We start from the raw sequence: 17,263 nt of genomic DNA, 5'->3' as shown, positions 1-17,263 counted from the left end.
ACACACTCTACACCACGTGTTCTAAATGAAAATTCAGGAAGTAGGTCACAAGTAATGCACTTCTTGATATTCAGTAACACTCCTCCACCACGTTTATCTTGGCGGTTTAGACGAAAAGTTTGATAACTATCAATCTGTATGGCATTGCAGTCTGAATTAAACCACGTTTCGGTCAGCATAATTATGTCGAATTTAAAGCAAAATTGGTCCAGGAAGACGTTTAGCAAGTCGTGTTTATGGTAGGCAGATCTGATGCTTAGGTGGAAGCATGTTAGTCCAATATCGTTTTCAGAAGCTGCAAGACTATTAACGTCTTCGGGTTGCAATGCCATGATAGATAAGAGTGATCTTCAAAAGCCTGACGCCATTCACTTAAACTATTTTTCCGATGTCACTTTCAGTGCTTACGCGAATCACTGCGAACTGCTCATCCTTTCGAGCAAAAATCTTACCCTCTCTTGTCCGTACGAATTTCCATTTGCATGCCTTTTTCTTACTGATTGCCATTCCAAGCAATTTCTTGAGAGTAGGGCAGAGATGCTCATTAACAAATATTGGCTTATTACTTGAGCGACCGATGTCATTTGCCGAGAGCCTAGTTTTTCTTGCTTTGAGCAGAAAGGCGTCGCGCTTTGAGCGGCTCTTAAATTGCACTATTATGTTTGAACCAGAATCATTCCTGGTTTTCACTCTGTGGCAAACATCAATGTCGATCGCGGTTACTGGTTCATTCACAGCTGTACCCACTTGATTCAGTATTTCATGCAGATTTTCATTCCTATCCTCCTCTATCCCCTTGATTTCCACATAGCGGTTCCTAGAGTATTGCTCGCTATTTGTGATTCTTGATTCATGATCTGCAAGCATTTTCACAGTCTTATCACATTCTTCTTTGAGCGCTAGGTTCTCTTTTTTCAGAGCTTCATTCTCTTTTTGCAGCATATCGTTTTTCACTTTGCTTTCTTCAAATGTCAGACTTAGGAACCCAAGGCTTTCTTTGACTTCTCTCAACTCCTTCCTCAGATCACGCTGCATTTTAGATTTGAATTCTTTCATTTCTTTCCTGATATCGTCTTCGAAACGAGTAGACATGGTTAGACAGGTACCAAACGAACAGTAGACAATTATGGCAGCGGGAGGCAGCAAAAAAAAAAAAAAAGAACTGCGATATCGCTTGATCTTCCGACGGCGTTATCAATTTCGACTTCAAGTCTATGCGCCGTGTTGGTTCAGGAAGTCCATAACGAGAATGACGTCTCGCGAAAACTGTTGGAGGATAGCGAGGGTGGTAGAATAAGTCCGGTCATGAACGGGTAATTCTTGCCGTGCAGATTCCAGTCGGCGTATTGAGGTGTCCTCCAGCAGTCCGAGTTTGAGGGCCTTCACACGCAGTTTTAACTTTCTTCAACTGGGCGGCGATGTGTCCACTCATTACGGAGTAATCGGCTCCTGTGTCCACTAAAGCGGTGACTGCGTGACCGTCGAACAGCACGTCGAAGTCGGTGCTTCTTTGTCTTGCGTTACAGTTAGGTCTTGGCGTCGGATCACGGCTGCGTCGCGTTGACCTGTGGCTGCTATGTGGCGTTGTCAGGTCGTCTTTAGTCGGCGTATTCTTTGCTTCCAGACTTCGTCGGGACGGCGGCGTGTCCTTGTTATGTCGTCGAGATGGTCTCTTCAGCGTCTTCGTCGGTGGCGAAGGATCTTCGTCAGTTCGACGAACAGCAACCGCACCTCCATCGGTTACAGCTTTTAGTTTCCCGGATGTGGGTACGCAGACCGGCCTCGGGCAGGGCCAGTGTATGGTCGGCGCTGCGGCGATAGTTTGCGGGCTGGAGACGGCGAACGGGACGGTCGTCGAGGGCTCCACTGTGTGGCAGCGCGATAGTCGGGGATGTCACGAGGGCGTTCGCCTTGCTGTGGTGGCTGTGGGCGCGGTGCATTGATGGCGAACCTTCGCAGTCCCATCTCGCGGTAAGCAAAACCCTGCGATTACTACTAGAAACCAATCCAAAGCGTTTTTGGAGCGTAGTAAAATGCAAACGTGAAAATAAGGTTGCATTATCACAGTCTGGCAGTCAGGTTTCCAGCTATCTTTGCGCAGACGTCTAGAGCAGCACGTTTGTGCAATCGTTTTCGTCTCCCCCACCTAGCAACGAATGTCCCATCCTACAGTGCTGTAAGTTTCCTCCTATGGACCCTATTATATTTGATGCAACAGGAATGAAAAAAATTATCGAAAATGTGAAGATTACATGTTCCTGCGGTGCCGATGAAATCACCAGCAAATTCTTAATGAGTACAGTTGAATACTCGTCTATTATATTGCAGTATCTATTCTCGCAATCCTATAATTCTGGCATGGTTTCGCTAGATTGGAAAACAGGAAGAATCATTCCCGTATACAAATAAGGTGACACTCATAATCCTTTTAATTATAGACCAATTTCTCTTACCTCAGTACCTTGTAAAATTATGGAACATGTATTTTACACACATCGCATTACCTTCCTTGACGAGAATAATTTCTTTAATCCTCACCAGCATGGGTTTAGAAAGAACTTCTCTTGCGAAACACAGCTTGTAACATTTACAAGCAATTTACACTCTAACATTGACGCAGGCTTCCCGACGTACTGTATATTTTTGGATTTCGCTAAGGCATTTGACAAGGTGTGTCATGCGCTGCTCAAACTAAGCATTTTAAAAATGGGTCTACACTGCTTAATTGAATCTGTAGCTTTCTTACATCGCGCGTTCAGTTTGTTTCCGCTCATGAATCTCATTCCTCTTTAGCCCTTGTCGGCTCAGGCGTCCCTCAAGGATATGTCCTGGGCCCACTTTTGTTTCTTATATACTTTAATGACTTACCTACTAATATTTTATCAAGGATATGTTTATTTGCAGACGATTCTGAGATATACCGCAATATTTCCAATGACTGTGATGTAACAGCTCTGCAAACTGACTGAAATAAAATAACTGATTGGTGCAGCACGTGGAAGATGCAACTTGAGATTAAGTGCAACAGTATGAGGGTTTCTCGTACTAACTCTAGTACTCCTAATTATTCTCTCACTAATATATCACTGGAATGTGTGACCTCGTATCGCTATTTAGTAGTGACCATAACTAAAAATTCGTCTTGGAAATCGCATATTGATATTGTTACGTAGGAAGACACCGACGAAAAGCTATTTACAAGTATATTTACAAGGCAATACGCCGCAGTTGGCCAAGAGGCAACCGCCCGCGCTAGCTTCCAATCGTCGTCGTCGTCTTCTTACTGCTCGGCTCTTCGTCATTGGAAATACTATCCCGTAGCACTACCCCCGGCGGCAAAAGCGCCGTCCCGGAGCGACTAAAGGCCGCACTCTGAAGCAGTGTAGTAGGTCTTGAGCCTGCTGACGTGCACGACATCACTAGATGCCAGAGTAGATGACGAGGTTGAGCTCACAGGAGCAATATCGTGCGTCACAGGCGTCACCTGGCGCAGCACGCGGTAGGGCCCTGTGTATCGCGAAAGGAGCTTTTCTGAAAGTCCGACGTGACGAGAGGGCGACCACAGGAGCACGAGTGCACCAGGCGAAAACTGTACGTCACGGTGGTGGGCGTTGTACTGACGCGGCTGCGTGGTTTGCGAGTCCGTCAGTCGAGCACGGGCAAGCTGGCGTGCATGGTTGGCGAGGGCGATGGCGTCGCGCGTATACTCGGTTGTAGAGGTAGCAGCAGGAGGAAGTGCCGTGTCAAGGGGCAAGGTCGGTTCGCGACCGTAGAGTAGATAAAATGGAGAAAATCCGGTGCTGTCGTGCCTGAAGGAATTGTACGCAAATGTGACATAAGGAACGGCAGTGTCCCAGTCGTGGTGGTCCTTGGTAACGTACTTGGACAGCATATCGGTAATAGTACGGTTTAACTGCTCTGTCAGGCCATTGGTTTGAGGATGGTATGAGGTAGTCAGCTTGTGTTGAATAGAGCAGGAACACACAATGTCAGCGATAACTTTCGAGAGGAAGTTTTGACCATGGTTAGTTAGCAGCTGTCGCGGAGCGCCACGAAGCAAGATAATGTCATGCAAGAGGAAGTTCGCGACGTCAGTGGCGCAACTGGTAGGGAGAGCCCGCGTGATGGCGTATCGGGTGGCGTAATCAGTTGCGACGGCTACCCATTTGTTCCCAGATAATGACGTGGGAAAGGGACCGAGGAGGTCAAATCCAACACGAAAGAACGGTTCCACAGGGATGGTGATCGGCTGAAGATGACCGGAAGGTAGCACCTGAGGTGTTTTCCGACGCTGGCAGGGATCGCAGGCAGTAACATAGCTTCGGACAGAGCGAGCGAGACCATGCCAATAGAAGCGGCGGCGGACGCAGTCGTACGCGCGGGTTACCCCAAGATGTCCTGCAGTGGGTGCGTCATGCATCTCAAAGAGCACAGTCTGTCGTAGATGTTTTGGCACGACAAGAGGAAGATCAGGGCCATCAGGGAGGAAGTTCCTTTGGTACAGAATGCCGCCCTGGAGGACATCTCGGCGAACGGATGCGTCTGTAGGTGTACACTCTAAAAACTAGGAAGGGTATCGCAGGAGTGAAGCTGCCGCTTCACTCTTCAAAGCGTCGTTTTACTCTCGCAAAATGTCGAGGAGAGTGAAATGCATTGTTCACTCTGTCACCAAGGAGAGAGTGAAGTGTGCTTTTCACTCTCCCCTTCAGAGAGAGAGAGTGAAAAGACTCTTGCGACAATAGAAAAGAGAGACTCTTGCGGCAATAGAAAAAAAACGTAGCGTAATCTTCTGCTTCAACTGTAGGTGGCTGGCCCCGAACATGGCAATGTATCATTCATGCACGCTGAGCAAAGAACACGTCGTTTTGCTTCTAAGAGAACAGGCCGCCGCAGTTCAAAGGAACGCGTAGCGAGCGCTCTACTTTTTCACTCGGAGTGGCTCCACCGCGCGCGCGCGCGCCCGCTCAAGATCGCGGAACAACACAGCAGCGGAGAAAGCGGATCCGTCCACCATAGCGTCCACCGAGCAACAGCGAAGGCCAGCCAAGGGAGATCGTGTGTCAGCCATCTCGCGTCGCAACGAAAACACGACAGTCGTTCGTCATGCCTTGGATATAACAACAAATCCTCCACGGTAAGTGAATTCTAACTTAGGTGCACATTCTCCGTATATGTCATGCTATCGCCAGGAAGTCGTCGCTGCGCTTAGCCGACGTAACAAAGGACTAGGCATACGCGCTGTGTCTCTCGATGTCAATCGAAAAAGCCAATCGTCGCGATAACTGCATGTGATTTTATCACTTTGCCGTTGTCCGTAAGAGCTTTAAAAATCGCAAACGCTGCCAGAACTATGGTATGTTCAATAAGACGCCAGGCGAGAGGACGCTTAAAATGGTTAGTTCACCAGCCCGTGATTCCGAGCCTATGCGGAGCGTGATTAGCGTGCGTTTTGTGTGTTTGAATTTATTCAGTTTGGCAGTCTACTGTGTACGGAACGCTGTTGAACTAAGGAATCACATAACAGAAGGCGTCATTTTGCTGGCAGCATGCTTTTTTTTTATCAATAAACCGCGCGCTTGACGGTGTCTCGCGCAGGGGGAATCTGCGACCACTGAAGTTACGTGCAGCACCAGTGCTAGTTAGAAACTTTGCCGCAGGCATTCAGCTGCATGCTGCAAGAGGTTAGTTGGGCGCGTTATCTTGAACTTACTGAAAATGCATGAGGAATCCATGTTTTATGCTGAAAAAAGTATGCACCCCATATAAGCGATCTTGCGCGCGGCAGCTAGAAGCGACGCGACGGAGATGGCTGTCGCGTTCGCTCGTCGCCTACAAGTCGAGCGACGATTTTCAGCGACGCCTCCCCGGTGTTGCCGGCATGAGGGCTGCAGTCACGCGTGACGCGTGCTTTAGTAATTTACGTTGATGTATTTTACTATAAAAAGTAGCATAAAATATTTCCGGAGGTCTTGCAGTACGTTCTTATCCTTGCACGTATAAAAATTGAATCATTTGCTCGTTCCGCGCGACAATCGGTAGTATTTGAGCTATGTATGTACTTACATCCAGTTCCGGCTTCGCGCTATTGGCTAGTCGCTCATAGCACTTCTGGGCGACGAGCGACGATTTCTAGATTTCCAGAACCGAGCCATCTGTTCAAGCGACGGCCCGTTTTGTCTCTCGAAGCCGTCGCTCGTCGCCGTCGCGCACTAAATCGCTCTCACAGTGTTTATCCCTAAGACTGAACTGTTTTTGCTCATGTGAAATGGTGTGATTATAGGTCTGGTTTTGTCTCCTGTTGCGGTTTTCGTGCACGGTGCGAAACTGAAAGGATGCTTATGTCTACGAACTCGGTGAATTGTCGAGCAGCTAGTTACGCATCGGCATCGAATATAACGGCTGCTGTGTGGAATTACAATTGCAGGGGCGCTTTGCATACGCTTATTGTTTTGGACATGCCTGTGCATTTGCTAATATGAGTTGGCGTGTCAGAGTTATGTCATATGAACAGCTAAATCAGCCTTCCTCTGGGGGTTACAAGCGTAATGTGTGCATTTTGCTATAGCATGGCAGATAAAGATGTGTTTATCGCTTGAATATTTTTAGTAGAGAAATAAAATATCAAAATAAAATGTTGCTTTAATTCCGTGTTATCAGTCTGTCGTACACAGAACAATAGGTTGGTGTAATAAACTAATAACTGCGGTTTAACTGAAACTTTTACATGCCTACAAGAATCTAAAATGCTAGATTTCAAACTGCAGCAGTAGTGGGGTCTATCAAAAATGAACTCCACTGCGCACCTCATGCATGAAAATAAGTTCATGCCTTTTCGTAAGCTTAGATGCAGGCCGCAGTGAACTTGTTAGTATTGAAATGTGGGTAAGCTTGCCATAACAAGCCTTGTTGCCCTTTTTTATAGGCACATCCATATATCCATTGAGCTGAAGGACAATATTTTCATCCCTACTGAGCATCATGTTTGCAGCTATAATCCTCAAATTATGGCTTCAGCAGTGGCACAACCAGGGATGGTGCGGGGGGGGGAGCACACTGGGCACGTGCTTAGGATGTGTCACAAGTGGTGTTTGCGATACATCAGACTCATGACAGACCTATGACGTCTGAAAATGACCAATATTCTATTCATTAGCAGGAGTATTCTAACATTAATGAAAAACAAGGATGAACTGTGGTTCATTTGTTTTTTTGCTTAAATCTAAAAATTGAAGTAAGTTTAGCAGTTGACTGTTGCAGTCATTTGGATGTTTTGCATGCATTTCACTAGGAAGACTAAGAGCTAAGACTTTTTTATTGCCATGGCCTGACTGTCTTGATGTTGTTTTGCACCATGCCCTTGTGTTGACTTTTGCATACGATATTTTTCAGGCACCCGCTTTATATAACGCAAGAAGGCAGCTGCAAGGACACGAGGATGTGAAAGAGCCAGTGCAGCGCGACTTCACGTAGTGCAGAGGAGCCAATGCCAAAAAATCAAAATACATTGGCATGTTATTTGGACAAGAAAACTAGTATGTGGGTATATTGGGTGTACCATTTGACCAAATGTCAACAAAATCAAGATACAGTATGTTACACGAAGATGAAAATTCTCACGTGCTCCAAGCAGTCATCTTAACATGGTATATTTATGTAATGTCTCTGATTGGAAAGTCAAATCAAGTATGCTCTCTGGAGACAAACACATAGCAGCAAGTGTCATTGAAAAGTTTAAAATGTGTTTTAAGAAAGCTGATTAGTTCTGAGAAGTGACTGCTTTTTGTCTTGCCTCTCAACAGATATATCCATGTGATAAAAAAATAGTGGTACAATGAAATTGCATATTTGCTTAGCGACATGATACATACTTGCAATGAGCACGGTGCCTGTGTTTACTATAAAAAGCAACAGCCCATGCTTGGTTAGGTTAGGCCCACTACAACATGCAGGCATGGGTGATTGGCGCTTTTTTTATTTCTGTGTCGTGAGGTTTATTGACGTGCGTATAGGTGCAGTGGCACGCAGTATGGCTAGTACAAAAAAGGGGGGGGGGGCAGATATATGTAGCTCACTGTACACGACACAGGGCAAAGGAAATCCGTGTTCAGCAACTATGTTAAATGCCATGTACGTAAATTTTACAACGCTACTCGTTCGAAGCGCGCACAGGTGCATATTGAAGAAAAGTTTCCAGGGTAGATAATTTAGTTCGTAATTTACACTAATTTTGCTCTAACCACGAGACATAATAATTTGAATATACTGCACGGAAAAACCTAGAGCGAATTAAATTGTGTGTCAGCTTCGTGTGTATACATATAGTCTTTCCTATGCATTAGGTTTTTTGCGTAATGCATTAACAGTTGACAGCCTATCTTATGATGTGTACTCTGTTTACATTACAGTTTATTGGTTTACTAATTTGTTTTGCGACTGATGAAATGCCGGCATATATATATTTTCAGCATTTGACATAACCCTGTATGTTTTGCAGGGACAACCCAGGACGTGCATTTCTCAGCGCCCAGTCAACTGCCAAAAGTGACTCAAACACAGGCCACCAGTAAGTGGACATCAGTTGCAATTTCACATTATGCAGTTGGCTGCTGCCTTGTACTGAGGCTTTTTTTTAATGAGATGGTGATGTAGTTCTAATGTACATTTTGACCACAAAGGTGCGATCATGTCTCACAGAGGCATATATGGTTGCTATTCTCTGTGAGGGACGTGTTCTCGTGTTCGTGAAGCATTTATGTTTGGCAGTATTGTCGCCCAATGAGTCGGATATAAACACTAACTCGCCACTGCCGGCAAGTAGTTGCGAGAAACGCATTATGACGCTGTAAAGTTATTTCATTAATTCGAAGGAAAGTTTTGCAGCAGGAAAAAAGGTTGCTATTCCAGGTAAATATGTCTTTTTCTCACAGGTTATTTAGCCAAACTGTGGATGCATGAAATTCGTGACTTATGAATAGATTTTAATTTATTCTTTAGTAATGCTTCTAAAAGAGACTAGAAATAGCATGTGACTACCTCTGCAATCAGCAGACCATACATTTACAGTCATAAGTGGCAGTTCCATGCAGTCTCGCACTTTATATAACCTTTCCTTTCAGCAACATTGGAACTGGTGGCTGCGTTTTCAGAAGGAGAAGTGCACTTGACATTGTATATGTATGTGTGAATTCGGTTTTCTTTGTATGTGTCGGCTCACTGACAAAGAGTGCAAAAATCTGTTGTACCATGAGCCTGACGACGCCTTCTGCTGCTAGAAATGCGGCACTTCGTATTTTATAGTACTGCATGACATTTAAATCAAAGCTACCACATAAAATGATCAAGAAAACTAACCGCTGTTATAGCTCTTTTCCTCAAAGAACGCTTGTCCTTTATGGGCTGTGTTAATCTGAGCTCTCCACCGATGTTTCAGTAGTATTATCCCTTAGTGAGTGAGAGATTGGGGGCAATTAATCGTGTTAGTGTTTAAGTGGTGTCCTAATTATGTGCATTTGTTCCAACAAAGTTGTCTAGATTACTTTATTGTGTAGTGTAAAGCTTATGAAACCATCAGCAACTACTGAGTTGCTAACACGCATATGGATTTGTCGCTATATAGGTGGAACTCGGCTGTACCACTGCACTGCTGCGGAAATTGCCTTCACCAGCGGCTTTGCAACAGCTGTTTCGCAGCATGTCGGTATGTGTTAATTTATAGTTATGTTGGGATGGGCTAGTATTATGGACCACTGCTACTCTGTATTGTGACAGATCCATATGATAAGGGATGTAATGGGCACAGCGAAAACCTTTGAATTTTTTACTATGGTACATAAACAGGCTCTCCTTTTCGTCACTGGAGCAGGAGAGAAGGGCATGCAGGCACTCCTGAGTGTACATATATTTCAAAACATGAGAGAGACATATAAACACACACACACACAATTAAACTAAATGCAGGGACGTTCCATCTTTCATCTTGAATTGAATTGTGCAGCGCAAAAATACAACACAGACCACAGAGAAGCACACATGTTAACAGGTTTGATACACACGTTAGTTGAACAGATTTGATACTTCAAGTGTGCTATTTTACACAAGGGGGAAGGGAAAGGGGAGAAAATCTGAAAAAAAAAAGTGGAGTGGAAAAAAAGGAATCGTGCCAAAAAGCATGAGAAGCATCGCGCAGCCAGGATCACCAGCAGGATAACCTTACGTATAGTTTGTTTCAATCAACTCAGATCACATGCAGCCATTACTGCAATCAAGTTGTTTCGTTATGTCATATGAGGGAATGATGTGGGCCCAAAAAACTGTTTAGAGCTGAAGGATTATGTTCCATTCTAGCCTCATTGCCTGCTTTTTTATCATATTGTTATCAGCTGCTTATGTTAGGGACAAAAAGTAAGAGTACGAACTGTTTCCCGATTCGCCATTCCACACAAAATGTCTTTGTGACTATATGTACATGCAGATGATCCATAGTTGAAATATATTCAGTACAGTAGAATCTCATTACAAGATGCACTTGGTTGTAAGAGACATCTGAAAATGGTTTGGTTGGTTTTCCGATGTTTGCCACGTTAACAATACTGTATACAAGAGACACCTTTGTTACTAAGGATGACTTTTTAAGTATTCACTACTTCGAAGGGACACAACCCAGACACATTCACTTTGTGCACCTTGTGTGCTCCGAAGGGCGTAAAGATCACGTAATCCTTACACAAGTCAATCGCGCATGTCTCTTTTAGCATGAACCAGAAAAGGAGGGCAACGAGGACAGTGCAGGGCAGAAAGTGTCGGCAGTTGAAGCTGACGAGCGCCTAAGAGCACCTCAAAGGTACTGCGAGCAACAAGGCTTGCAAAGTGAAGTGTTTAAATTCCAGAAGTTGGGAAGGAATCTAACACAATCTACAGTCACTAAAAAGCTGTGAATGTCTTCTTTAAAGGGCTCCTAAACCACCGAGGTTGAAATTTAGTTGCGGTGTTGCAGCTCTACACAATAAGGCAATGAACAGGTAGCCACGAGAATTTTTCGAAACGGTGCAGTAATAGTGGAGCTACGTGTGTTTGATTATTGAAAAGTAGTCCCCACTCATTTTACTCTTTCATCTGGTACACGCCATATGGACAGTATCATCTTTTCCTTGCCTAGTACACCTCCAAATGTTACGGGACAGGCCAACACCAACGAGCTCTGTTGCTGCCACGCTGGCCCGTCGTCCTGCGGGGGGGTGGCGCTAATACAACGGAACTGTATGGTGACTCGTGTTGAAGAGCCTCATAGGGAGACCCTTCTGTTGGCGTTTCTGTTCTTTGCCCCCATTGGCTGCCCACAATGGCATCGCGCGCAATGCGACGAGGAAGAAGGAGTGTGTGTATTTGCTTGCAGGCCTTGCCGGCAGTCGTACACTTTCGTTGGACCAATCGACAGCACCGGAAACTGGTGACATCATCAGAGACAGCCTGGTGACGTCAGGGCAAACTGGGGGGTGCAGGATAGGTCCAGAGAGGCGCACGGGGTCATTTTCTTCATATTATGGTGCTCCGGCAGTGCTACGCACTCTGGCATTTGGCTTCGTCGATCGTGACGGCATTCTGATTTCGATACGCGTGTTTACTTGAAATGTTCAAAAAATGTCGAGAAGTGGTTTAGGGGCCCTTAAGCCACCCTGAGCATTTATTCCTTCAGATATATCAAAACATACTTTAGTGATGATGCATAATAAAGTGATCTAGTCTGGCTCCTGAGTGTCTCAAAATTTTTGGTTTCGAAAGACATGTTTCCCGTGCCTCTTGAATATCTTGTGATGAGGCTTTACTCTAATATACACAAACAATGGTGTAACTCCTGCAAGTATTATTCATTAAGCCCGGTCACTTATGTGCAAAGCTTGTGGTTAAGTCTTGATGTCCGTACTTTTTAGAGCTATGTTTATTAATTCATGCTGTTCTTATTGGTTCTTCGATGCAGGAGACAATGCCTACGAAATTATTGGCCCTGATCATGAGAGCCCTCAAGGGGCAAACAACATCTCTGTTGCAGAAGTGAGCCCGATACCACTTGGAAGTTACCATGACAGATGACACGGCAGCAATAGATACAGAGACTGCCATGTCTACTGCAGCTGCAACAGTGTACGAGGCAAGCAGCAGTGCGTCAGCATCAGCAGCAGTGTCAGAAGGAACCACACCAGGCCTGGTAGAGCAACATGTGTGCTATCACCGACTTTTTTTGTAGTGGATACAACTCATTTGCTCAACATACAAAAGCTTTTCACCACGACTATGAGCCAGTGTTATTGTGCAGCAAGTGCAAGACTAAGTTAGGTGTTATAACACAGTACAAGCATCACTTTAATATATGCAAATGCAAACATATTACAGTTGTTGCCTCCCCAGCCAGCCCACATAGTGACAACGATGTGGAACACATGGTGGGACACACCTCTCCCCCATTGCAAGATAGTAGAGACTGTCAGTGTTGTTGCTAGATTGACTGGTCTTTGTAGGCAACTAGAAGGACAACACAGGTGTCATAAGATCGTTGTTGATGTTGTTGTTGAAGAGGTAAAAAGGAAGTTTGATGCAGCTGAAGTGCCAACTGATATTGAGCAAATCGAAAGCAACCACCTGAGAAAGCAACACTATCGAAATTTGGGTATCTATGTGCCGCCAACTCTGGTAAGAATGGCATAGGACAGAAGTGTGATGAAAATCACACAGACACTGCTGTTGCATCACTGGCCACAGTGAGCAGCGACTTGTAGGGCAGCGACTTGAAACTAACATTATGATATAGTGTCATGCTCCCATGTGACCACTTTTCAAGGTATTTTGCAAGATACAGCTCAACCTCCAGAAACGAGACTGCAATTTGTCTGTAAAAAAGCTTTCACAAAAAATTATTCATAACACTATTAACATAGCAGTATCTTTTTTTTGTGTCGGTTCGAGGTTCCCGGCTGTCCATTAATGCAAAAATTGAGGAAAAAGAGAACATGTGTCGCACTTACACCTTTTTAACAAGTACGAGGGGGACAGAACTTTTCTAGTCGTGCATCTTCATCATACTATCAAGTTTTTAAATGCCTTTTATAATTATTATTACCATTTACATCTGAGTGCATTGTATGCATGTAGCAGGTGTAAAATCAGGTCAGTTGGATCAGATGCCTTATCTGCAAGCGAGCCCTATATTCAAGAAATTTGAATTAAAATAGTTACGTTAGAGACGCAGTCTTTCAGCACTTTATTGCCTGTGGTTTAAGCATTGCTCAATACTTTTGTGGGTGGCGATTTCAACCGGCACAGCACTGCGCTTTGCCACAGTCACATTTGTCTTCAAAGCGGTGTTTACCATTTGTGTTGATCTGTTTGTGTATGCATAGAGCAAGTTTTTAATTTATATTTTTCTGCATTCTTGTGCTTGCACTAAGCTTGTATAAGGCAGTTACAAAATGTGCGGCACTATAACGAACTGTTCTGTTGAGCTTACACTTGCAAATAATCGTGTTCAGATGGCCGCACTTCTATGCGGGTGCACCGCTAGCTTTGTGTATGTTCTCATGTTTGTATAAAGCTTATATAAGCTAGTTAGAAAATGTATGTCACTAAGCATTGTGATATTCTTTAAAGAACTGCTTGGTTGGTTTTACACTTGTGAATTAGTATTGAGGCGGTGGTATTCCCATGTATGCCCACTGCTAGCTTTCTGTGTCCTCACTTGTTTGTATTAAGTTTCTACAAGGGAGTTACAGCATGTACGTCACTAAGCGCTGTGATATTTTTTAAAGAACTGCTTTGTTGGTTTTGCACCTGTGAGTAATAGTACTCGGGTGGCACTAGTCATGTGTAGGTACACAGGGACCATATGTATACATTATGCTCATGTAAAGCAGTTACAAAGTGTATGTCACTAATTACTGTGATATTTGTTGAATTGCTGTGATGGTTTTACACATGTGAGTAATAGTGGTCAGGACACAGTACTTGCGGTGTATAGTTGAATTTATACACTGCCAAGACATGGGCTGTACACGTACCAAAAGAAATGTATGTCATTATATTGTTGTGATTATTACTGTTTGGATTTTATTAAACTGTAATAAAATTGTTTCTTGTATCAATTGAGGTATGGCAATTTGTCATGCAACCAAACTGAGGACCTGCACTTGTGCATACAAATAAACAGCTAATTTAAGAGTGTACTGCTCATATTCTGCTAAACCAGTTTAACAAATCTTCTACTACAATGCTGGAAAAATGACAGAGCTGACTCGGATGCACAGAAAAAGTTCTGCACTGGCTGAAGGACTGCCCCGCACTGGAGTTCGTAATGTTGCGTTTATTGGAGTAGAACAGAAAGTGCACTTCTATTAAAAATGCAACAGTCAGTGCAGAAACATAAGGCAGACGAGCGGATGTGGCACATTTTTTTCAGGGCCCTCCATGCCTACTACTGCATTTCTAGTCTTCCTGTGCTCTGCGTATAAGCCCCTGTTCAGCCAAGGTTTTTACTCCATGACAGTTGTTCTACTGGGTTCGTAGCAATATTGAAGAAAAAAATTCAATGGTTTTCAAGGACTTTCGAGGCCCCGACACAGTAACTTCAAGGACCTCGTGCAATGTGTGTAGTAGTTTGGACAGGCAATAACTTGTTCAAGAACACCGTTAACTTTAATGCAAACAAAAGAAAACAAAACAAATTGCATTTCAGTGATTTCAAACATTTGAAAGACTGCTAATTTGCCTTTCACCGCCCACCACTAAACACACACAAGGAAGCATTTCAAGAAAGCGCTCAAAGTTTTTCTGCAATAGCACAATTAACTACTTGGACCTGCAACATTTGCAGTTTTTGAATACTGTTTGGTTTGGCAGTGTATGTGATGTCATCTGTTGCCTCAGCTTTTTTCACCATCAAATAAGCAATAGTCATTTCTAATTTCTTTTTATTGTGTCTCGCTCTCAATTTACTCTTCACGGCTTCTCTTCGAATGCCTCAACTGTTGAGCTTCCTGCTTCTGCTCCTCCAAGCACATTTGTCGCCGGTTCCATGTGCATAAAACTGGTATCTGCAGCTCCTTTATAATTTCAACTTTAAGGATGTCGCTTTCCTTCTATTACCTCCAGAGACAATTTTCTGTGACATGCGAAAGAGTGTCACAGAAGGGAAAAAAAGCGCTTGGCAATGTCTGCTAAGTCTAACCAAGTGTACAAGTTTAAGGACGTTCCAGTACTTCTAAAAATTCAAGGGTTTTCAATGCCTTGAAAATGGCATTTTAGAAATAAAGGATTTTCAAGGATCGCAACAAACCCTGGATTCTAGCACCTAAATAATTTTACAAGCTTATTTTGGCATGGAGTTAGGAAATTCTTGCTTTCTAGCTAACGCTGCACTATCTCTGTACAGTGAAGCCACGAGAGCGCAACTATTTTGGAGTAAAGAAAAATACTGAAAGCTTTTAATACCACTCTTCTTTTTTTCTATGGAGCTTCGTATTGCCTAGTTAAGTTTACGAATGTGCCTGGTTTTGGCGGGCGTTTCTTCGACATTTTCTGGAAGAAGCAGATGTCTAGCCCCCGTATTCAGAAATGTATCTTAATACAAAGCTCATGCTTGACTTGATATAAACGACGCCTGGTGCGAACGTCCCCCAAGACGCTCACTGCCTTTCTTTTGGTGCGTTCACGACTTGCGTCGTTTAGATCAAGTCAAGCATGGGCTTCAAGTTATGATGCATTTCTGCATATGGGGGTAAGCGTGCACAATTCCGGGCAACGCACTGTGCCATTGATACTGAGAGAAAACGGGGAAAACGGAGTTAACCACTTATGCTCCTAAACTTTCGCGTACCTGTGGTGTGCGTGTATCGTGGAAGAAGAAATAGCGCAAACACAAGGACGAAAAAAAGCATCAACCACACCAGCGCTTCGTGGTGTGGCATGTTTTTGCGTCGTCCTTGTGTTGCGCTGTTTCTTCTAAAATGCTCAACCAACTAGCCGGCAAGTCCATCCTGTGCATATATAAATTGAACACACGCATGAGTGTAGATGGTCCTCGAAGCTTTTAGAACGAGCACTGCCACAGGATACGAGCAGTGCACGCGTAACAAGTGGACACATTAGTCATTTAAACATGCGTGCCAATGCATTTGACGCGGCTATCGGCATAAGCAGTCTCCAAATGCTGGAATGCATGCGCTTCAATACGCTAACGATCCGCTGCTAATGCAGGACAACAGCTCACAGCGGACTGAACAAAACTCTAAACTAATGCACTTGAAAAGAACGCCTACACGGCAGCGTGAGGCACGTCGAAATGCCTGGTACTGGCGTCGCAGTTGCTCACCAGTATACGCGCGAATTAAATTCACATACGTGGATGGTTGGCGCAATACTTTGTATCCGCGTATTTTGGAGAACATGGACTGGAGAAGCACTCGATCATGAGCTGAACGGCACATTTGTTATTTTCCTGCGGTGACGACAAGCCGTGAATAGTTCTCACGTTGTCGTCTACGTTGTCTTCCTTCGTTAGTCGTAGCAAGGAATGGAAATGATGCAAACGCACACGTATTCCAGTACACAACAGCACAGCACACTGCAGAGAAACCCCACCCACCACAGCCGATTCATCAAATACGTTTGGTGTATATATAACCTCGAAAAGAACACGACTGCGCGTGGCGGCGCTGTGGTGTAATGGTTATGATGTGCGTATTGAATTGTACAAATGCGAGTGTACGCGGGTTCGAATTCACATGATGTATAGAGCATTGATCCTTGATAAGTATGTGATTCCCTTGACAATTGTATTCTAATTAGATTGTGTGACTCCTGATTGTGAAATTTGCGAAGATATTTGCAGATTAAGTGTTAATTCGTTTTTTTTTTTCTCCTCAGTGGCGTTCGTGACGCATACGCATAGGCCGCTTCAGAGCAGTCACGGCTCACGGTAGGCAGCAAATAGCCAGGAAAAAATGACTTTAAAATCCTGCATAACTTTGCTCACGCCTATTCTGAAGGCCGCTTGGTATCGGGCCAGTGTCTCTGAGGAGCCGCCTAGGGAACACTATATCAGCGGCCCTAATTTGATGATTTCCTGCCTGCATGCGTGACCAGGACTTGGCTAAGAGGGTATTGGGAAGAGTACTAGCACTCTGTTCTGAAGGAGTACAAGCACTCTGTTTGGGGGAGTAGAAGTACTCGGTCTGGCGGTGTACTTTTAACCCTGCGGGGAGAGTATTAGCACTCTGCG

At 44.3% G+C, this 17,263-nt stretch overlaps 1 long non-coding RNA gene across 1 annotated transcript; it reads left to right on the top strand.

Annotated features, from left to right (window-relative positions):
* The first annotated feature begins 5,018 nt into the window (after positions 1 to 5,018).
* On the top strand, positions 5,019 to 14,129 carry LOC129384447 (uncharacterized). Its single transcript, XR_008612168.2, has 4 exons — positions 5,019 to 5,134; positions 7,390 to 8,563; positions 9,617 to 9,697; positions 11,975 to 14,129. It is a non-coding gene; the product is annotated as an uncharacterized lncRNA (long non-coding RNA).
* The last annotated feature ends 3,134 nt before the right edge of the window (positions 14,130 to 17,263 follow it).

Source organism: Dermacentor andersoni, chromosome 9 (genome assembly GCF_023375885.2).
Source record: "Dermacentor andersoni chromosome 9, qqDerAnde1_hic_scaffold, whole genome shotgun sequence".
NCBI lineage: Eukaryota > Metazoa > Arthropoda > Arachnida > Ixodida > Ixodidae > Dermacentor > Dermacentor andersoni.
This window is presented reverse-complemented; position numbering and strand designations above follow the sequence as displayed.